This window comes from Macaca mulatta, chromosome X, assembly GCF_049350105.2.
Source record: "Macaca mulatta isolate MMU2019108-1 chromosome X, T2T-MMU8v2.0, whole genome shotgun sequence".
Taxonomy (NCBI): Eukaryota; Metazoa; Chordata; class Mammalia; order Primates; family Cercopithecidae; genus Macaca; species Macaca mulatta.
The window spans coordinates 126,590,040-126,612,805 of NC_133426.1; the positions used below are offsets into that span (position 1 = coordinate 126,590,040).

At 44.6% G+C, this 22,766-nt stretch overlaps 1 protein-coding gene across 2 annotated transcripts in view; it reads right to left on the minus strand.

The window, feature by feature from the left end:
• Positions 1 to 22,766, minus strand: part of LOC114669783 (putative uncharacterized protein CXorf42) — a 109,832-nt gene that overhangs the window by 47,821 nt on the left and 39,245 nt on the right. The gene's annotated exons all lie outside the window — the stretch shown is intronic.

Genomic DNA, 22,766 nt, shown 5'->3' on the forward strand with positions numbered 1-22,766 from the left:
CTAATGAGAGAATAGTGTGTTTTAAGGCACTGCCAGGGTGGAAAACAGCAAAACCAAAATGGTATCGGGAAGGAAGCCAGCCCACTCCTAAAAATTCATTAAGTTTTTTCTTGCTATGGAAGACTTCTTTAAAGTAATTTTCTTTTAAAAATGTAAATGGCTGGGCGCGGTGGCTCAAGCCTGTAATCCCAGCACTTTGGGATGCCGAGACAGGCGGATCACGAGGTCAGGAGATCAAGACCATCCTGGCTAACACGATGAAACCCCGTCTCTACTAAAAAATACAAAACACTAGCCAGGCGAGGTGGCGGGCGCCTGTAGTCCCAGCTACTTGGGAGGCTGAGGCAGGAGAATGGCATAAACCCAAGAGGCGGAGCTTGCAGTGAGCTGAGATCAGGCCACTGCACTCCAGCCTGGGTGACAGAGCGAAACTCCGTCTCAAAAAAAAAAAAAAAGAAAAAGAAAAAAAGTAAATGTAAATAATGCCATGAAATTATACACTGATTTAATGGCTACAATGGCAAATTTTTATATGGTTTACCAGAACAAAAGAAAAGAAAAAATATACCAAAAAGTTTTTAAAAAGTGATTATGAACATTATGGTGATCCGGTGAAGTGATTGCAATGCCTGCCGATAAGGAGTCACGGTTACAACAATGTTTTCTCTGCAAATTATTTGATGGCCACTTTCACAATGCTTATGTTTTCAGCCTGACGGAAAATTCCATTTTCTTGGGTGAGCATGAACTTTCTGTCAGGCTTTCTGCTGCTATTCATTCCCCACTTCTCTCTTTACAATTGTGGGTGTCAAGCTTCAGCCACACAATTGCATTTGATGTGAGGGTTTTGCAAGGAGAAGGAGGTTTCTTCGTACCCCTGAAGTCACAAGCCTTGGTGGGAATAGGGAAAGTCCATGAATTCACTATGCATTTATGCATGCCCTTGGGCCAAGTGGATTCTTTTTTCTTCTCCGATTGAGATTCTCCCTTTCTTTCTTTCTTTTTTTTTTTGCTATTATTCTCATTGTATTGTGCTTTGTATAATTATTTACTGTAAGTCCCACATGTCAGTGTACATTCAGTCGGGAAATAGTTTCCATTTGGTACATTTTGTTCCAGTCTGTCTATTCCTGCTCATTATTTTGTTTTTTCTACATTCAGACTGAAACATTTGGTAGCCTAGAGGTACTCAGAAATAGGCAAAGAAAGGTAAAAGGGGAGGAGGGGAGATTGAAATCATACTTCCATTATCCCTCCCCGTGGTTATCAGATTCATAACACGTGGTCCCTGGGCAAGATTATCACCCCAAGTAACAGAAAAGATAAGAAAGGGAAAGGAGAGAGAGAAAAGCATTGCCTGTGGCAGGGTGGGGAAGGTGAAGAGCTCAAGGAGGCCAGAGAAGGAATCACCCATTCACTGCAGTGACACTGAAAATGAAAAGTTCAGGTGACCACTTGTCAGTAGTGAAGGGATCTTTTCCAGCAGTTCTATCAGCTGTCAAGATTCCCCTTTGGGGGAGGAAAAAGCTCCCATCTCCCATGGTCCTGCACATGCCTAATCCTGTCACCCGTAGCCGTCAGCAAAAAGTGTAAGACAGATTAATCCAAAGAGAATAGCACTTAACATTCCATAGTGCCAAACCCGTCCTTAGCCAAAAGGGATTTTACCAAGAGCCCTCATTTTTCAATGTATTTCAATGTGTTGTTGGTCATTTGGAACGTTCCACTGTAAGTTCAAGTGATTCTCCTGCCTCAGCTTCCCGAGTAGCTGGGACTACAGGTGCGTGCCACCACACCCAGCTAATTTTTTGTATTTTTAGTAGTGATGGGGTTTCACTGTGTTTAGCCAGATGGTCTCGATCTCCTGACCTTGTGATTCACCTGCCTCGACCTCCCAAAGTGCTGGGATTACAGGTGTGAGCCACCGCACCCAGCCTCTTGTTCTCTTATTTTCTTCCAAACATATGGAAACTCTCTCTGTTCTGAGCCAACTAAAGCTGGGGGTGGAGTGACATAGGTATTAATACCCCTGTGGCCGCTACCAATATGACTGTGCTGGGTCAGTCCTGAAGCCACCCAGCACTGGGTGTCACCCAAGGCCTGCTGTAACCACTCCCTGGCTACTGCCTGTTTGCTTAAGGCCCTGGGCACTACAATGAGCAGGTGGCAAAGCCAGCCAGGCCTGTGTCCTTCCCTCCAGGTCAGTGAGTTCCCCTAGGCCCCAGGTGGGTCTAGAAGTATCATCCAGGAGTCAGGGACTAGAGTCAAAGAAATATAAGTCTACCTGGTGTTCTATTGTATTGCAGCTGACCTGGCACTCAAACCACAAGACCTAGTCCTTCCTGCTTTTCCCTCCCCTTTCCAAAAGCAGAGGCGCCTCACTCCATAGCCACTGCCACCCCTGACCACAAGGAGTACTGAAAGACTACCACCAATGTTCCGTTAAGGCCCAAGATCTCTTAAGTTAGCTTGTGGTGAAAGCTGTGTGGCCTGGGACTCACCCTTCAGGGCATTGGGCTCCCCTCTGGCCTGGGACAGGTCCAGAAATGCTGTCAAGTCCTGGAATCTAGAACCCTAAGAACCTGCTTGGTGCTCTAGCCCCTGTGGCGGTGTTGGTACCTGAAGCCAGCAAGTCTCAGAGGCTCATGATGGCCCTCAACATGGTGCCTGTCTATTGCTGCTAGGTATTCAGGGTTCAAGGGCTCTTCAGTTAGCAGGTGATGAATTCTGGCAGGATGGGGTCCTTTCCTTCAAGGTAGTGGGTTCCCTTCTGGCCCAGGGTTTGTCTAGAAATGTCATCTGGGAGCTAGGGCTGTAACAGGGGCCTGATGACTCTGACTGGAGCCCTATCTTGCTGTGACTGAGTTGGTATCCAAGATGCAAGACAAAGTCCTCTCAACTCTTCCCTCTCCTCTCCTCAAGCAGAAGGAAGGGTCTCTTTTAGAGCCACATGCTGTGCATCCTGGGGTTAGGGGAAAAGTGATGCCAGTGCTCCCTTGGCTGTCCCAGCTAGTGTCTCAGCACGTTGTGTCCTGCCCTACCCCCACCCCTGCCAAGTCCACTGTGTCTGGACCTAGTTCAGCCCTAGGACTCACCTAAGAGTTGAAGTCCTTATGACCTAGGCTGCCTTTCAAGTTTAGTTAGAGACTGAGAGCACTTTGGCCCTTCACGGTGAGGTTTGCAGGTACTCAAGTTCAGACTGCTGGGATCAGTAATTCCCCTCTGGCTAGGGCTGGTTTAAATGCTCCTTCTGTGAGTGGGCATCAACTGAGTTTGGTCTGGTTTTCCTTTCTGCTGTAACAGGACATTGCTGAGATCAATGCTTCACAATTGAACTGTGAAGCAAAAGAACTGTGTTCTCCCTTCCCCAGTGTCCAGAGACACTCTCCACAGCACGTCATTGGCTGCGAGGGTCAGGGAGGGGTACCGTTGGTGATTCAGGATTGTTTTTTCTATCTCTTCAGTGCCTCTTTCAGTGATACGAAATTAAAACCAGGTACTGTAAGTGCTCACCTGATTTTTGGATTTGATGAAGGTGTTTTTTTCTGTGTAGGTAGTTGTTAACTTGGTGTCCTTGCACAGAGTCACAGGAGGACGATCAGTGGAGCTTTCTATTCTGCCATCTTGCTCTGCCTCCTTTCCTAGCCACATTTTCCCCTGCTTCCCGCTCCGCCCCTGGGTGCTGAGCACATGAGTCTTCAGAACACACCAAGCTCATTCCCACCTTGGGGCCTTTGCACTGGCTGTTCTCTCTGCCTGGAATGCTCTTCCTACAGGTTTTTGCATGGCTGCCTCCTTTATTGCATTCATGATTCTGCTCAAATGCCCTCCCTAAGCACCTGAGCTAAGATCCCCAACCCCACAGTGCCTCTACTTTTTTGTTTGGTTATTGGCTCTCTTGTTTAATCTCTGTCTTCCTACAAGAGGGCAGGATTCAGAATTTAAACAGTGCCCTGACACATAATGAGAGCTCAGTCATCTTCTGTTAAAGATAAAAATGAAGCCACAGTTTAGGTATACCCGAAGGCCAACCACTCATAACCATGCAACCAAAATTTAATTCATCCCGATTTCCCCAAACACCATCTCTAATCATAAATACCAAACATAACCTTTACATCTTTGTCAGCATGATTCAGTGAAATTAAACCAATCAGCTATAGGCAAATCAGTTTAAACAACTCTGTTTACCTTAAAAAGAATGTTAATGTAAAACAGCCAACCACAAAAAAAAATCAAAATATTCTCCTTTATGCTTTATAAAGTGTGCTATGACTGCCATAAAGTGAGCTTTCTACCACTTTGTTTGAAGTCTCCTGGATCATGAGCTGTACTTTCTCTTACTATGTAACAGTAAACTTTAAAATGTTTCCTAACTTGATCTGATTCTAATTTTGACACTTCCAATAATCTTGAGAAATGCTCCTGAGCACTTTGGATCTGGTATTCTTAGGGCAAACATTCTCATTTTTCAAAGCAGAAATTGAGGCCCAGAGAGAGACAGTGACCCGCCTCAAGTCATCAAGTTCCAGCACTCTCTTTCCTTACTCCCTTGTTCTCCTGGTCTTGGGGACATCAGACATCTTTAAACATTTGGTCTCACTGTAGAAACTTTGAGACTCAGTGTTCCCTAGAGGGACAGAACTAATAGGATATATATATATATGTGTGTGTGTGTGTGTATATATGTGTGTGTGTATATATATCTCGTCCATATATATATATCTCCTCCATATATATATCTTCTCCATATATATATCCTCCATATATATATATCCTCTCTATATATATCCTCCACATATATATATATATGGAGTTAATTCAGTATTAACTTACACGATCACAAGGTCCTACAATAGGTTGTCTGCAAGCTTGAGGAGCAAAGAGAGCCGGTCTGAGTCTCAAAACTGAAGAACTTGGAGTCTGATGTTCAAGGGCAGGAAGTGTCCAGCATGGGAGAAAGATGCAGGCTGGGAGGCTAGGCCAGTCTCTCCTTTTCACGTTTTTCTGCCTGCTTTATATTCACTGGCAGCTGATTAGACTGTGCCCACCAGATTAAGGGTGGATTCGCCTTTCGCAGCCCACTGACTCAAATGTAAATTTCTTTTGGCAACACCCTTAGAGACACACCTAGGATCAATACTTTGTATCCTTCCATCTAATCAAGTTGACACTCAGTATTAACTGTCACACCCAGAGTGGCTGTTACTTCCCAAAAATATTCAGTAATTGATAAAGTGGGGTTTGTACCCTGGTATGTCAGACTTGCAGCTGCGACATTCTGACACTTGTGAGGCTGGATGGGGCAGAGGCAGTGGATAAAGTGGGCCTTTGCTTGTTCTCATAGGTTGGAATTAACATCTGAAGCACTTGCTTTCAACCTGAAGAACTTCCTTTATTATTTCTTGTGAGGTGGATCTAACAACAAATCCTCCCATTTTTATTTAACTGGGAATGTCTTTGACTTCATTTCTGAAAGGTAGCTTTGCTGGATGTAGGATTCTTGGTTGAGTTTTTTTCTTTAAGCAGTTTGAATATTTAATGTTACTGCCACCTGGCCTTCATTGTTTCTGCTGAGAAGTCAACTACCAATCTTACTGGGGTTCCCTGGTAAGTGATGAGACATTTTTCTCTTGCCACTTTCAAGATTTTCTCCTTGATCTTAGCTGGTTTTACTATGATATAATCTGTTGGTGGATTCTTTACATATATCCTTCTTATAATTCACGGAGCTTCCTGAGTGTGTAGGTTATTGTTTTTAAAATAAATTTGGGAAATTTTCTGCCATTATTTCTTGGACTATTTTGTCTGCTCCTCTCTATCTCTTCCTTTCTTCTGGTAGATCCCACTAAGGTTTGTGTGGCTGATGATGTCCTACATTTGTCTGAAGCTGTATTTATTTTTCTTCATTCTTTCTTCTCTCTAGTCTTCATCTTGCATAATCTCTATCGATCCTGTTTCAAATCTGCTAATTCTTCTGCCCGTTTAAATGTGCTATTGAACTCTGCTAGTGAATTTTTCACATCAGTTATTGTACTTTTCAGATTCAGAATTTCCATTTGGTTCTTTTAAAATAATTTCTATCTTTAATGATATTTTCTACTGGATGCAACATTGTTATCATACCTTTATTTTCTGAATCATGCTTTCTTTTAGTTCAGTAAACATATTTTTTCTTTCTCTTTTAAAACAATTTTTTTTTTTCCTCTGTAGAGATGGAGGTCTTGCTATGCTGACCAGGCTGGTCTCAAACTCCTGGCCTCAGGCAATCCTCCTGCTTCAGCTTTCCAAAGTGCTGGGATTACAGGTATGAGCCACCACGCCTGGCCTGCAAACATATTTATAATGGGTATTTTGAAGTCTTTTTCTGTTAAATCCATCATGTGGTTGCTCTCACAGGCAGTTGATGTTGTCTGCTTTATTTCTGGTGTATGGGGTATACTTTCCTGTTTCTTTGCAGGTCTGTATTTGTCTGTTCTCACATTGTTGTGAGGAAATACCCGAGAGTGGGTAATTTATAAAGGAAAGAGGTTTAATTGACTCACAGTTCAGCATGGCTGGGGAGGCCTCAGGGAACATACAATCATGGCAGAAGGTGAAGGGGAAGCAAGGCACCCTCTTCACAAGGCAGCAGGAAGGAGAAGTGCAAGAAGGAGAAATGCTAGACGCTTATAAAACCATCAGATCATGTGGGACTCACTCACTATCATGAGGACAGCACGGGGGAAACTGCCCCCATGATCCAGTTACCTCCACCGGGTCCCACCCTTGACACATGGGGATTATGGGGATTAAGGGGATTACAATTCAAGATGAGATTTTGGGTGGAGACACAGCCAAACCATATCACATGCCTCATACATTTTTTGCTGGAATTGAAATATTTTTTGAGACAGGGTCCCACTCTGTCACCCAGGCTGGAGTGCAGTGGTGCAGTCATGACTCACTGCAGCCTTGACCTCCCAGGTTCAAGTGATCCTTCCACTTCAGCCTCCTGAGTAGCTGAGACTATCAGTGTGCACCATCACACCTGGCTAATTGTTTTTTATTATTTTTGTAGAGACAGGGGTCTCTCTATATTGCCCAGGCTGGTCTTGATCTCCTGGGCTCAAGTGATCCTTCCACCTTGGCCTCTGAAAGTGCTGGGATTACAGGTGTGAGGCATTATGCCTGGCCAGAAAATTTTTGATAATATGTTGTAGCAACTGCCCCCAACCCTGGCCTCTGGGACTTGTTATTTGCTGGTATATTTTTTAGTGATTGGCTGGATTATTGTAATGAAGCTTATTCCTTCTCCTCATAGTCTTAAACCTCTGATGTTGGTCTTCAGGAAGATATGACTTTGGGTGTGTACACTGTCACTCTAGGATGGCAGTGGTGTTAGTAGGGCTCTCTCTCTTTTCCTTACCATGCACAACTATTAAACTGTACTAATTGCCTGCTGATCATTCAATTGTTTTCAGCAATGCCCTAGGACATAAATTGTTCTACAAACGAATCCAATTAAATTGTGGTTTCTTTCAAGGAATGGTTTTTGAGGTCCATGTCTGATATTTGTTCTGATACCAGGAGTGCTCTTACCAGCCATCTTATTTCCTGGTTTTCTCCTGAAAGCTATCCAGCTTACAGGCCACGCTTTATCTTCATTAGATCCACAAATCTCAACTGCCTTGTATGACAACCTCCACTCTTCTTGAGAGCACTCTTAGGTTTGAACTTTACACTCTGTTGCAAATGAAGTCGATTCCTTTGGAAAGAGATTAGGAGCTACCTGTTGTGTAGCCTGTTTCTCCTCCAAGGCAAAATCTTTGAGCAAGAGCTCTAGAGACAGGGTGGGGACAGTGGCAAGCTTCTGTTTGAGTGGCAACCCCTTTCTATGGGCTGAGGCCTTGGCAGAGTGGGGTGCAGCAGCCTAAAGTGCTCTTGGCTTGCCTCTTCAGCATGTAACCACCACTTCATGAGCGAGGCAAGGAAATCTTGAGCCCCAGTTTCCTCAGTGTGTTGCATCTAAGATAGAGGCTCCATTAAATAACTGGAGGACAGAGTAGGCAGATTAAATGAGCCACCATCACTCAGCTGTACTCACCTGATACTTAACCTCAGAAACAAGTAGCTGGTGTCAGTATGAATGATGCTGAAGTGCTGCTCCTCCTGGGAAGAAAGTCCTCTGGCTGGGAGCCAGAGGGGAGAGGGAGCCCTATGCTCTTGCCTCAGCAGTCTGAAGTAGAATAAGTAGAATCTCTGCCTTACTGATCTGGGAGGGGGAAAGGAAGAAGCTGTAGTGGTTCAAATACCACAGACTTGCTTTTCTTACTGAATTTTTGTAGGTTCTCTTAGATAGATGTTTCTTCATTTACTGTTTTCCCTTAGGACCATTTCTAGGGGCTTTCAGTGGTGGTTTTAAAAAATAATATTTACCACTTTCACTTGTGAGTGCATCAGCAGAGTTCCTCAAGCTGTCATGCTGGAAGTTGAACTCCATGTTTGGTACTTTTTTCATTTGCACAGTGATATTTTTTCTATGCCTAGACAAGGTTATGAAGTGGTATTGTTTTTTCTCACTTCATCAAGATCACAGTGACTTTGTCTGACAGTAGTACTCTGTGAGACCATTTATGTTCAACAGGAAAACATCAAGACCTAGTTGTGAGTACCAGGCCAGTGCTGACTGTCAGGGACTGTGATATGGTTTGGATTTGTGTCCCTATCCAAATCTGATGTCGAATTGGAGGCGGAGCCTGGTGGGGGGTAATTATATCATGGAGGAGGATTTCCCCATTGCTGTTCTCATGATAGTGAGTTCTCATGATATCTGATGGTTTAAAAGTGTGTGGCACTTTTCCCCCCTCACTCTCTTGCTTTCCTGTCACCATGAAAAGATATGCCTTGTTTCCCCTTCACCTTTTGCCATGATTGTAAGTTTCCTGAAGCCTCCCAGTCATGCTTCCTGTTAAGCCTGTGGAACTGTGAGTGAATTAAACCTTTTTTTCTTCATAAATTACCCAGTCTTAGGTGGTTCTTTACAGTGTGAGAACAGACTAGTACAGACTACTTATCACCTCCTCACAGTGTAGAACAATCACTTCATAATTATCCTGTCTAAGGGGCAAGGAGGCTTGGGCATTTATCTATCAACTCCCAATAATCATTGGTTGAGAGTTCCTGGGGGCATTTATTCCCCAGCCTTCCCTGTTCAGGCAGAGGGACTTCAGACCCAAGAGGAAGCATCAAGCTGTTGGAAATTGGGCCAAGTACATATGGCTGAGATCTAGTAGGACACAGACAACATCTGTTACAGATGACCTGCCAAAAATCCTGGAAGGACCAGGATTTGAGCTCAGTGTTATCTGATGACCATGTCTTAGCCACCACTTGATTTGGTGAATGGAGAGGTTTGAAAAGAACAGCAGAACTTTGCTAGAGGGGTTGTCAAGATTACTTACCTGAACTATTTCTCATTTATATATTACACAGACTGTTGGAGATACCTGCTCTGTTCCCAACTCCTGGCTAGACTATGGGGTCTCAAAGATGAACCAGGCATGTTTTCTGCCCTTATGGTACTATCTGTCTGTTGAGGGTGGGATATCTGAAGGGACAAGCCCACACTTCGTCCCCAGTCCTACCTGTGTTGGCTAGAGAGTCCTTCCTGGAAGATGTGCTGCCTAAGCAATGGAGAATATTTAGGGAACATCCAGCCTACTCTTTTTACTTTACAGATAAAGGAACACAGGCCCACAGCAAGGGAATGGTCTGCAAAAGAGAATATATAAGACTGCACCCTGGAGAAGGCCAGCCTCTAAGTGGCCATGCCCTTCCTTAGCTCCCCAGTCACCTGGATACAGGAAGTGCTCAGATTCAGTATATCAGATTCAGCTCCTCAGCACTTACCAACTCCATCCTGCCCAGAATGCTTTTCTTCAAAGGCCTGCAGGCTCAAGGCTCTGTCCTAAGCCTGAGCCTTTTTACCTCTAAAGAAAAGTAATCAACCTCCTCCAAAGGCATTCAATATCCTGGTGTGGGAGAATATGTGTGTATACCAGGGTCTGGGAATTTTGAGAAACCATCTTGAGGTCTGGTGAGTTGCTTTTTCCCCCTTATGTGAATTTATATAGTTCTCTATGGAGTTCTGGAGGGAAAATGAACCAGACAAATTTTTTTTTTTTGAGACAGGGTCTCACTCTATCTCTTACGCTGGAGTGCAGTGGCACAATCTTGGCTCACTGTAGCCTTGACCTCACGGGCTCAGGTGATCCTTCCACCTCAGCCTCCTGAGTAGCTCAGACTACAGGCATGCAGCACTACACTCAGCTAGTTTCTGTATTTTTTGTAGAGGTAGGATTTTACCATGTTGCCCAGGCTGGTCTCAAACTCCTGGGCTCAAGTGATCCTCTTGCCTTTGCCTCCCAAAGTGCTGGGATTACAGATGTGTGTTACTGCACCCAGCCGAAGATTTTCTTTTAAGTAAAAACAAAGTATGTTTTTATTTATTTCCAAACTCTGTAGCATGAATTTCTCCAAGAAACTTTTAGCAGATGCTCTCCTCCCTTTTGCAAATATACTAAAACTATTTTATGAAAATAGTTTCTAAATGAGCCCTAAAATGAGCTCTGTTACACTGACCTACTTTTGACTATGTCCTTTATGCAGCACTGTAGAGGGCTTTCTGCAGGCCCAGAGCAATGGAGTAGTCTGCATAAGAGAACACACAGAGCTCAGCTTAGAGGAGGCCAGCCTATGGATGGCCATGCCCTCCCCTGGGCCAGGGATCATTCAATTAAGAGAAACACACACCAGCCCAAGTTCAGCTCTTCAGCACACATTATCTAGCCCAGAACTATTTCACTTAAAGGGTTGAAGATTCAAGTCCCTTCCCCAATCATGGCACTGGGACATTTTACCTCTAGGAATAGTAAACAACTTCCCCTAAAGGCATTCAGTATCTTGGTGTCCATTCTTACAGGCCCTTGAGGGAGTGATATAACTTGTACTCTCCTCACAACTCTCATTTCTCCCAATCTTCTTGCAAATCTGTGCCTGAAGCTGGAAGCACAACACATGAACAATAACTAGCTTGATGCTTGGTGTTGAATTAACTTTTTTAAGAAAGCAGGCTAATAGGTTGGAAATTGTCCTGTCAATATTTTAGAATCTAGTAATACAAAAGACCCCTTCTAAAAGCACATTCTGTTGTGTTACACAAGCAGGGAGACAAAGGTGATTTCAGAGGTAGCATTCAGGTGTGAGCGTCATAACTGATACATTTGGACCCCTCCAAAGCACAGGCCACAAACAAAACTAGGACCTCTATGAGAACTGCAGAGTTGGATTATGATTTTTTATTTCAAGCCAAAGAATCTTGGTTTAGGCAAAATAATGGAGGGAAGGCAGAGAACAAGGAAGAGTCTCTGTCCATTCCCTTTGAACAAGAGAGACAAAAAAATTAAACAAAGGATGTTTTAAAATCAAAAGGTGAAAGAGTCCTTGGAAACATAGGAGGAAGGAAATCCATGGCAATGGCTGAGCCTGGAGCTGTTGTTGAGGTGTGGGGAGCTTGATGATAAACAGCGGCTAGCAGCTGGGTACTGCCTCTGGAAGGTAGCCAGTGGGGCACAAGGAGGTAGCTCTAGCCAGCTGGGCTTTACCATAAAAAAAAAAATAAAGGAAAAATAGAACTCGGGTTCCTATATAAATCAGTCCCTAACATGTCCTTCCATAGCCCTCATCACGAGGCCAAGCAATAAGACTGCAATTTCTCTTTCCCTCTGATCCCTATCCTCCCTTTAACTCATCTGGTCACCTTAAGGGGTTTCAATGGGATTGAAATTATTTACAAGGAAGACAGGAAAGTCAAGACTGAGTAGAGGTTTCACAATCTCATTTTCCCTGGCCCAGGTCCCCAACCCCAGCACCTCAAGCACAAAATATGATTCTATTCATTTTAAGCACAAGGAATTTCCAAGGATTTCTCACAAATTCCACAGGCCTACCCACCACATCAAAAAGGTCAACTCCAAAATTGAGTGCGACAGAAATATTGTAAGATGCTAAATTGGCTCTTCTATTTATTTAACATAGAGACTTAGATTTAGGAGCCTCTTCTTGGCTCAGCCCGTTAGGTGAACACATTCTATAGTATCAAAGTTTTGCATAACTCTCCACTAAGTAAATGTTTAGTCCATTCATTCTGAACTGAAAGGAAGGGGACTAGGTGCCAGCTGTAATCCTAGTCAACATGCAGGATGTGATGAAATGAGGAAGTCTTCATGGTCGTTGAGTTACTGTCCAAGAGTAGCAACCACAGCTAATGACAGAGATCAAATTTCATTCATCTCACTCTGCTCCTTCTCACCATTCTTTCCCCTATGAGCCATAGGAAAGACTCAATCCACCGGCAAAATAAAAATGATACTTTGAATAACTCTTTTAACACCCTCCTGATATTTAGGCACCATGCACAAACTGGCTTGTTCTCTCTCACAACTGGTAGCATTCTAATATTGTACATCAATATCTCAGTTAAATAGAATAACACTAGGAGGGAACTTTAATTAATCGTGATTGCATACTTATTGCAGGAAAAGATAAATAACCAAGAAAGCCACTTTTCCTCTGCCGAATCTTTTTCTTTGTTTAGCTGTTTCCATATGCGTTGCTTTATATAACCATTTAGAGAAAGTCTCAGGGATCAGCACACATTCAATCTAATAGCCTAAGTGTTTTTCAGCTAATGCCATGGCAATAAAGTTTGCTCTCTGGAGTGATGGCTCTTAGACACTGTATCAGTCTGTTCGCACACTGCTATGAAGAAATGCCCAAGCCCAGGTAATTTATAAGGAAAGAGATTTAATTGACTCACTGTTCTGCATGACCGGGGAGGCCTCAGGAAACTTACAATAATGGCAGACGGCAAAGGAGAAGCAGGCAGTTTCTTCACAGGGCAGCAGGAGGGAGGGAGTGCAAGCAGGGGAAATGCCAGGTGTTTATAAAACCATCAGATCTTGTGAGACTCATTCACGATCATGAGGACAGAATGGGGGAAACCACCCCCATGATCCAATTACCTCCACCTGGTCCTGTCCTTGACACATGGGGATTATGGGGATTACAATTCAAGATAAGATTTTGGATGGGGACACAGCCAAACCATATTAGAGACTACAAACTCGCAGTGAATCTCTGGAATATACCATGCTCATTTCTGACTATCTTTGCTTGTGCTGTTCTTATTCTCCTTTCCTCATCTAGCCAAATCATTCATGTCTGTTTTCCTCTCACATTTTCTGCCTCCTTTCACCCATCTTCTTTTTCCTTCTGTTTCTCAACCTCACCTGCCCAATTGTCTCCCCTTCCAGAACCCCTGTAGAGCTGAAGTATCAATCACTAATTAAGAGGCAACAGTCATGACTTACGGCCTTTCACTGAAACATAACTGTTTTGTGGGTGTAATTCTTATGTTCCCTACCTGCATGGTAAGCACTTGTATTTTCAGACTGGGTCTCCTACTCTTCTTGTTTCCTTAATGGAAGCTAGGGGTGGTGCTTTATGTGTAAGTTGTTGTTGTTGTTGTTGTTTGTTTTTGAGAGGGAGTCTTGCTCTGTCGCCCAGGCTGGAGTGCAGTGGCCGGATCTCAGCTCACTGCAAGCTCCACCTCCCGGGTTTACGCCATTCTCCTGCCTCAGCCTCCCAAGTAGCTGGACTACAGGCGCCCGCCACCTTGCCCGGCTAGTTTTTTGTATTTTTTTAGTAGAGACAGGGTTTCACCGTGTTAGCCAGGATGGTCTCGATCTTCTGATCTCGCGATCCGCCCGTCTCGGCCTCCCAAAGTGCTGGGATTATAGGCTTGAGCCATCGCGCCCGGCCCAGAGGTTCTTATTATGTGCCAGTTACTGTGTAAATGCTCAGTATATGTTGTTATTTACTCCTCACAACAGATATTAGTGTTTTCATATTAAATTTCAGGAAACAGACACAATGCTCATTTGCCCAAGACTCAAACTCAGAGATGTCTGTGTTTTACTTGGTTATTCCTAAATTCTGAGATCAGGGCCTCCCTATGGGCCTGAAGGTTTCTCTTAATGTCTTTTATGAAAGAGAGAGACAGTATATTATAGTATACTAACTATAATGGTTATCAGCAGAGTCAGGAGCAATTTACATATTGTTTCTTTTTCTTCAATTTCCTTGCCTATAAAATGGGGATAACAAGCTTACTGAACAGGATTTTTATGAGGATTGAATCAGATATTTCACTGAAAGACTGAGAACAGAATCTGCCACATTGTAATCTCTGTTTACAAGGTTTAGATATTTCCGTTATTAAATATTTTGAGACAGGATTGTAACCACCTGATGGGTTCTTCCTGCCTGATGCACAAATAAAGATCATGGCATGGTAGCTCACGCCTGTAATCCCAGCACTTTGGGAGGCCGAGGCAGGCGGATCACGAGGTCAGGAGATCAAGACCATCCTGGCTAACACGGTGAAACTCCGTCTCTACTAAAAATACAAAAAATTAGCCGGGCTTGGTGGTGGGCACCTGTAGTCCAAGCTACTCAGGAGGCTGAGGCAGGAGAATGGCGTGAATCCAGGAGGTGGAGTTTGCAGTGAGCCGAGATCGCGCCACTGCACTCCAGCCTGGGTGATAGAGCGAGACTCCGTCTCAAAAAAAAAAAAAAAAAAAAAAAAAAAAAAAAAAAAGATCATGGCATGGTAGTAAAGAAAAGAATTTAATTGATGCAAGGCTGGCCACGCCACGTGGGAGATAGAATTGTTACTCAAATCAATCTTCTTGAGCATTTGGGGGCTAGGGTTTTTCACAGGCAGTTTTAGGGAGGGGGTCAGGGTGGCTAAGCAGTGGGTGCTTGCTGCTGATTGGCTGGGGGTGCAATCATAAGGGTGCAGGAATGGTCCTTCTGCCCACTGAATATCTTCTGGGTGGGGCCACAGGAGTGGCTGGCAGGTCCAGGTAAAGCCATTGGTGTCAGACAGGCAAAAAAAAATCTGAAAAGATATCTCAAAAGGCCAGTCTTAGGTTCTACAATAGTAATGTTATCTGGAGGAGTAATTGGGGAAGTCCTGTGATCTCCAGAACAATAGCTGGCAATCGTTTATGTGTATACCTTAGCAGAATTTATCCTCCTAGCCTGCTGGTCTCTCATTAGCTTTAAATGGCAGTTGAATTTGGGAAAGGGCTATTATCATTTAAAGTATAAACTAAATGTCTCTCAAGGTTAGCTTGGCCTAACCCAGGAGTAATTAGGGGCAGCTTGAAGGCCAAAGGCAAGATGGGACTTTGGCATGATCAGATCTCTTTCACTGCTGTAATTTTCTCACTGTTATAATTTTTGCAAAGGCCGTTTCAGCCTCACTCTGTTGAGAGAGAGGACTAGCTGGATTTCCTAGGTGGACTAAGAATCCCTAAGCTAGCTGGGAAGGTGACCGCTTCCACCTTTAAACACGGGACTTGCAACTTAGCTCACAAATGGCCAATCAGATAGTAAGGAGAGCTCACTAAAATGCTAATTAGGCAACAACAGGAGGTAAAGAAATAACCAATCATCTGTTGCCTGAGAGCACAGTGGGAGGGACAAGGATCAGGATATAAACCCAGGCATTCGAGCCAGCAACGGCAACACCCTTTGGGTCCCCTCCCCTTATATGGGAGCTCTGTTTTCACTCTATTTCACTCTATTAAATCTTGCAACTGCACTCTTCTGGTCTGTGTTTTGTTACTGCTGGAGCTGAGCTTTTGCTCGCAGTCCACCACTGCTGTTTGCCGCCATCGCAGACCCACCACTGACTTCCATCCCTCTGGATCCAGCAGGGTGTCTGCTGTGCTCCTGATCTAGCAAGGCACCCATTGCCACTCCCGATTGGGCTAAAGGCTTGCCATTGTTCCTGCATGGCTAAGTGCCTGGGTTCATCCTAATCGAGCTGAACACTAGTCACTGGATTCCATGGTTCCCTTTCATAACCCATGGCTTCTAATAGAGCTATAACACTCACTGCATGGCCCAAGATTACATTCTTTGGAATCTGTGAGGCCAAGGACCCCAGGTCAGAGAACACGAGGCTTGCCACCATCTTGGAAGTGGCCTGCCGCCATTTTGGAAGCAGCCCACCACCATCTTGGGAGCTCTGGGAGCAAGGGCTCCCTGGTAACACTGTCACCCAGGCTGGAGTGCAGTGGTGCAATCACAGCTCACTGCAGCCTCAACCTCCTGGGCTCAAGTACTCCTCCTGCCTTAGCCTCCCAAGTAGCTGGGACCACAGGCACACACCACCACACCCAGCTAATTTTTTTATTATTTATAGATACTGGTTCTTCCTATGTTGTCCAGGCTGGTCTTGAACTCCTGACCTCAAGTAATCCTCCTGCCTTGGCCTCCCAAAGTGCTGGGATTACAGGTGTGAGCCACCATGTTCAGTCTACTATTATTTTAATAGTAGTAGAAATGGTGTTGTTTTAAATGTCCTTAATTAGTGAAATAAAAAAGATAATAACCTATGTCAGGACCCAATTTTATTAACTTTATTAGTCCCTGACATCTCCAAGTATCAGAAGCCCTGCCTTTAACCACTATACGTTGTATATGGAGTAGTTTCCCACCTTAAGACAATTGGTCTCAATTGCAACACAGAAAGGGAAGTGCTTCATTAAATGTCCTCTCTATCCAGGAAGAAATACTAAGCTTGCTGCCTGGAAAACACTACACAAATCTAGGACCCATATGTAAAGATGATGCTGCTGAGATGGCATGGAGGGGTAAGGGCACTGGGGTGGGAGGAAGAAGTATAACTGCCCAAGGGGTTTACCTTGCCCATTGTCTAGGCAGAGCTGATTTATAAAGACAGGGGAATTGCAATAGAGAAAGAGTAATTCATGTAGAGCCGACTGTGCAGGAGACTGGAGTTTTATTATTGCTTAAATCAGTCTTCCTGAGCATTCAGGGAGCAGAGTTTTTAAGGATAACTTGGTGGTTGGGGGGAAGCCAGTGAGCCAGGAGTGCTGATTGGTCAGAGATGAAATCATAGCAAGTTGAAGCTGTCTTCTTGCGCTGAGTCAGTTCCTAAGTGGGGGCCACAAGATCAGATGAGCCAGTTTATCCATTTGGGTGGTGCCAGCTGATCCATCAAGTGCAGGGTTTGCAAAATATCTCAAGCACTGATCTTAGGAGCAGTTTAGGAAGGGTTAGAATCGTGTAGCCTCCAGCTGCATGACTCCTAAACTATAATGTCGAATCTTGTGGCCAATGTTAGTCCTACAAAGGCAATCTAGTCCCCAGGCAAGAAGGAAGTCTGCTTTGGGAAAGGCTATTACCATCTTTGTTTAAACTATAAACTAAGTTTTTTCCAAGGTTAGTTGGGCCTACGCCCAGGAATGAACAAGGACAGTTTGGAGGTTAGAAGCAAAATGGAGTTGGTTAAGTTAAATCTCTTTCACTGTCTTAGTCATAATTTTGCAAAGGCGGTTTCAGAAGTATAGGAGGCAGTGTGGCTTAATAGGAGGAACAGAGACTCTCAATGCAGACAGAGGGTTTCAAATCACAGATCTGCCACTTACTGGATTTGTGACTTTAGGCAGGTTGTTTTAGCTTTCTGAGCCTCATCTGTACAATGGAATTTTCATGGTAGTTAGTTCATAGGGCTGAAAAGAAGATGAAATGAAAAGATTCAAGTAGAACACTCAGAACAAGGCCTGCCATGCTGTAGGTGTTTAATAAACATTATCTTCCACAATGATGATGATTAAGGGACTAAATTTCATGCATGTCCATGTGAAGAGACCACCAAACAGGCTTTGTGTGAGCAGCAAGGCTGTTTATTTCACCTGATGTAGGTGGGCTGAGTCTGAAAGAGAGTCAGCAAAGGGAGATAGGGGTGGGGCTGTTTTATAGGATTTGGGTAGGTAGTGGAAAATTACAGTCAAAGGTGGTTGTTCTCTTGTGGGCAGGGGCGGGGGTCACAAGGTGTTCGGTGGGGAAGCTTCTGAGCCAGGAGAAGGAATTTCACAAGGTTAACGGCTCAGTTAAGGCAGGGCAGGAACAAATCACAATGGTGGAATGTCATCAGTTAAGGCAGGAACAAGCCATTTTCACTTCTTTTGTGATTCTTCACTTGCTTCAGGCCATCTGGACATATACATGCAGGTCACAGGGGATATGATGGCTTAGCCTGGGCTCAGAAGCCTGACATTCCTGCCTTCTTATGTTAATAAGAAAAATAACATAAAATAATATTGAAGTGTTGGGGCAGTGAAAATGTTTGGCGGGGTGGCGTGGAGAGATAATGGGCAATGTTTCTCAGGGCTGCTTTGAGCGGGATTAGGGGTGGCGTGTGAACCTAGAGTGGGAGAGATTAAGCTGAAGGAAGATTTTGTGGTAAGGGGCGATATTGTGGGGCTGTTAAAAGGAGTATTTGTCATATAGAACGATTGGTGATGGCCTGGATGCGGTTTTGTATGAATTGAGAAACTAAATGGAAGACACAAGGTCTGAATTAAGAGAAGGAGAAAAACAGGTATTAAATGACTAAGAATTGGGAGGACCCAGGACATCCAATTAGAGAGTGCTCAAGGGGGTTCAGCATAATTACTTGCTTGGTTGGTGAGTGTTGGGGCTCTATCCTTGACAGAGTCCTCCTTTTTAAGTTGGAGGCTGAGCTTTGTGAGGTGTGTTTAAAAGACTATTAGTCCGTTCTACCTTTCCTGAAGATTGAGGATGGTAAGGGGTATGAAGGTTTCACTGAATACCAAGAGCCTGAGAAACTGCTTGGGTGATTTGACTAGTAAAGGCTGGTCCGTTATTGGACTGTATAGAGGTGGGAAAGCCAAACTGAGGAATTACATTTTACAGAAGGGAAGAAATAACCACGGTGGCCTTTTCAGACCCTGTGGGAAAGGCCTCTACCCATCCAGTGAAAGTGTCTACCCAGACTAAGAGGTATTTTAGTTTCCTGACTCAGGGCATGTGAGTAAAATCAATTTGCCAGTCCTGGGCAGGGGCGAATCCCCAAGCTTGATGTGTAGGGAAGGGAGGAGGCCTGAACAATCCCTGAGTAGTAGAATAGCAGATGGAATACTGAGAAGTGATTTCCTTGAGGATAGATTTCCACGATGGAAAGGAAATGAGAGGTTCTAAGAGGCGAGCTAGCGGCTTGTAACCTACATGGAAGAGGTTATGAAATGACAACAGAATAGAATGGGCCTGTGAGGCTGGAAGGAGATATTTTCCCTGGTCTAAGAACCATTTGCCTTGTGTGGGAAGAGATTGATAGGTGGAAGTTTCAGTAGGGGAGTAGGTAGGAGTGACCGATGAAAAGGAGAAAAACTGGCTGTGAGGGACAGAAGTTGGAATGCTAGCTGCTTCTTTAGCTACCTCATCAGCATAAGTGTTGCCCTGAGCAATGGGATCTGATGCCTTTTGATGGCCCTTGCTGTGAATGACTCCAGCTTCCTTGGGAAGTAAAGTGGCCTTGAGAAGAGTTTTTATTAAGGAGGCATTAATGATGGAGGACCCTTGCGTAGTGAGGAAACCTCTTTCTGCCCATATAACAGCATGGTGGTGCAGGATACGGAAGGCATATTTAGCATCAGTATAAATATTGATGCGTAGTGCTTTTGTAAGAGTGAGGGCTCAAGTTAAGGCAATGAGTTCAGCTTGCTGAGAGGTAGCGGAGGGGGGCAGAGCAGTAGCCTCAATTATAGATGTGGAAGATACTATAGCATAGCCTGCCTTTGCTGGTGAGGGGCGATTAGGCCTGGTGGAACTGCCATCAATAAACCAAGTGTGATCAGGATGAGGAACAGGAAAGAAAGTAATATGGGGAAATGGAGTGAATGTCAGGTGGATCAGAGAGATACAGTCATGGGGGTCAGGTGTGGTATCCGGAATAATGTGGGAGGCCAGATGGAAGTCTGGTCCAGGAACAATGGTAATTGTGGGAGACTCAACAAAGAGCGAGTATAGCTGAAGGAGCTGGGGAGCAGAAAGTGTATGTGTCAGGTGGGAGGAAGAAAATAGATTTTACAAGTTATGAGAACTGTAGAGTGAGTTGAGCATAGTTTGTGATTTTTAGGGCCTCTAAAAGTATTAGGGCAGCAGCAAGCCACTGCACAGAGACATGATGGCCAACCTAAAACAGTAAGGTCAAGTTGTTTGGACAAAATGGCTACAGGGGGGCGCGGTCCCAGTCCTTGTGTAAGAATTCTGACTGCACAGCCCTGCACTTTGGCTGTGTGTAATGAAAAGGGTTGGGATGAATCAGGGAGAGCTAGCATGGGAACAGTCTCTAAAGCTGTCTTCAAGGATTGGAAAGAGGAGTGGGGAAAGGATTTAGGATCTATGGGGTCAGCTAGGTTTTCTTTTGTGAGTTTATATAATGGTTTTGTTAGGATGGCAAAACCAGGTATCCAAAGGCAAAAGTATCCAACCATGCCCAGGAAGGAAAGGAGTTGTTGTTTTGTAGAAGGGGTTGGGGTTTGAGAGATCAGTCGGACATGGTTGGCAGGGAGAGCATGTATGTTTTTATGAAGAATTATACTGAGGTAGGTAACAGATGGAGAAGAAATTTGAGCTTTGGAGGGGGATACCTGATAACCCTTGGAGAATAAATGTTGAAGGAGTAGGAGGGTGTCTTGTTGAGAAGATTCAAAGGAAGTGCTACAAAGTAGAAAGTCATCAATATATTGAATAAGGTGAGAAGTGGAGGGGTGGAAAGAAAGTAAATCATGAGAAAGAGCTTGGCTGAAGTAATGAGGGCTGTCCCTGAAGCCTTGCAGCAATACAGCCCAGGTAAGTTGCTGGGACTGATGGGTGTCAGGGTCAGTCCAGGTAAAAGCACAGAGAGGCTGGGACGAGGGGTGTAGGGGAATAGTGAAAAAAGCATCTTTAAGATCAAGAATGGAATAGTGAGTTGTGGAGGAAGGTATTGAGGACAAAAGAGTGTATGGGTTGGGCACCACAGGGTGGATTGGCAAAACATTTTGGTTGATAAGGCGCAGGTCCTGAACTAACCTGTAAGACTTGTCCGGTTTTTGAACAGATAAAATGGGAGAATTGTAAGGAGAGTTTATAGGTTTTAGAAGCTCATGCTGTAACAGGCAAGTGATAACAGGCTTTAATCCCCTTAAAGCCTGTTGTGGGATGGGATACTGGCATTGAGTGGGGCAAGGGTTATTAGGTTTTAATGGGATAGTAATGGGCATTTGATCAGCTGCCAGGGAGGGAGTGGAGGTGTCCCATACTTGTGGGTTAAGGTGGGGGGATACGAGAGGAAGATGTGAAGGAGGCTTTGGTTTGGGAAGAAGGGTGGCAATGAGATGTGGCTGTAGTGCAGGAATAATCTGGGAAGCAGATACTTTGGTTAAAATGTCTCAGCCTAATAAGGGAACTGGGCAGGTGGGGATAACTAAAAAGGAGTGCATAAAAGGATGTTGTCCAAGTTGGCACCAGAGTGGGGGAGTTTTAAGGGGTTTTGAAGCTTGGCCGTCAATACCCACAACAGTTATGGGGGCAAGGGAAACAGGCCCTTGAAAAGAAGGTAATGTGGTGTGGGTAGTCCCCATGTTGATTAAACAGGGGACAGACTTACCCTCCACTGTAAGAGTTACCCAAAGCTCAGCGTCCGTGATAGTCCAGGGGGCTTCTGAGGCGATCGGGCAGCGTCAGTCTTCAACTGCTAAGCTGAGGAGATCTGGGAAGGAGCCGGCCAAGGAACGCTGGGTTTGGGCTCCAGGGGCTTTAGGAGCGGTGGCGATGTGAGTTGGACCTCCAGTGGGGACCCGCACAGACAGGGCATGGCTTAGGAGGAATCCCGGGCTGCGGGCATTCTGAGGCCCAGTGGCCAGGCTTTAGGTATTTGAAGCAAGGTCCATGGGGATGTTTTGAAGGAGCCCCTGGGAGCTGTGGCTTGGATGTTCTGAAGTTTTTGTATGCTGGAGATGTGGTTGTGGGCTGTCTTACAGCAGAGGCAAGTAGCTGTAACTCAGAGATGCATTGTCGCTTGGCTGCCTCTTCTCTATTATTGTACACCTTGAAGGCGAGGTTAATTAAGTCCTGTTGTGGGGTTTGAGGGCTGAAATCTAACTTTTGGAGTTTTTTCCTAATGTCAGGAGCAGATTGGGTGATAAAATGCATATTAAGAATAAGGTGGCCTCTGGCCCCTCTGGGTCTAGGGTGGTAAAGCATCTAAGGGTTGCTGCTAAGCGGGCCATGAACTGGGCTGGGTTTTCATCTTTACCTTAGGTAGTTTTTTTAAGCTTGTCATAATTAACAGCTTTGTAAGCTGCCTTTTAAAGCCCTTCAACTAGGCAGGAAACCATGTAATCTCACCTAGCTATACCTGGGGAATCTGCCTGATAGTTCCATTGGGGATCCTCTCGGGGAACTGCTCTAATGCCTTCCTGGAGGTCTGGCTCATGGAGCCAGCGGTTGTCAGCATGAGATTGGGCTAGAGAAAATTCTTTCCCATTCATCTGGGGAGAGGGTAGAAGTTAGGATGACATTTAAGTCACTCCAGGTTAAATTGTAGGACAGAGTTAGGTATTGGAATTCCTGTATATATTTAGTGGGGTCTGATGAGAAAGAGCCTAAATGCTGGCTGATTTGGGAAAGGTCTGAGAGAGAAAAAGGCACATGTAACCTGACCATGCTTTCAGCTCCAGCCACCTCTCTAAGAGGAAATTGTTGGGCAGGTGGGAGAGGCAGTCACAGAATGAAACTGTAAACCCGATCAGGTGTGGGGAGGGGAGGTAATAGAAGGG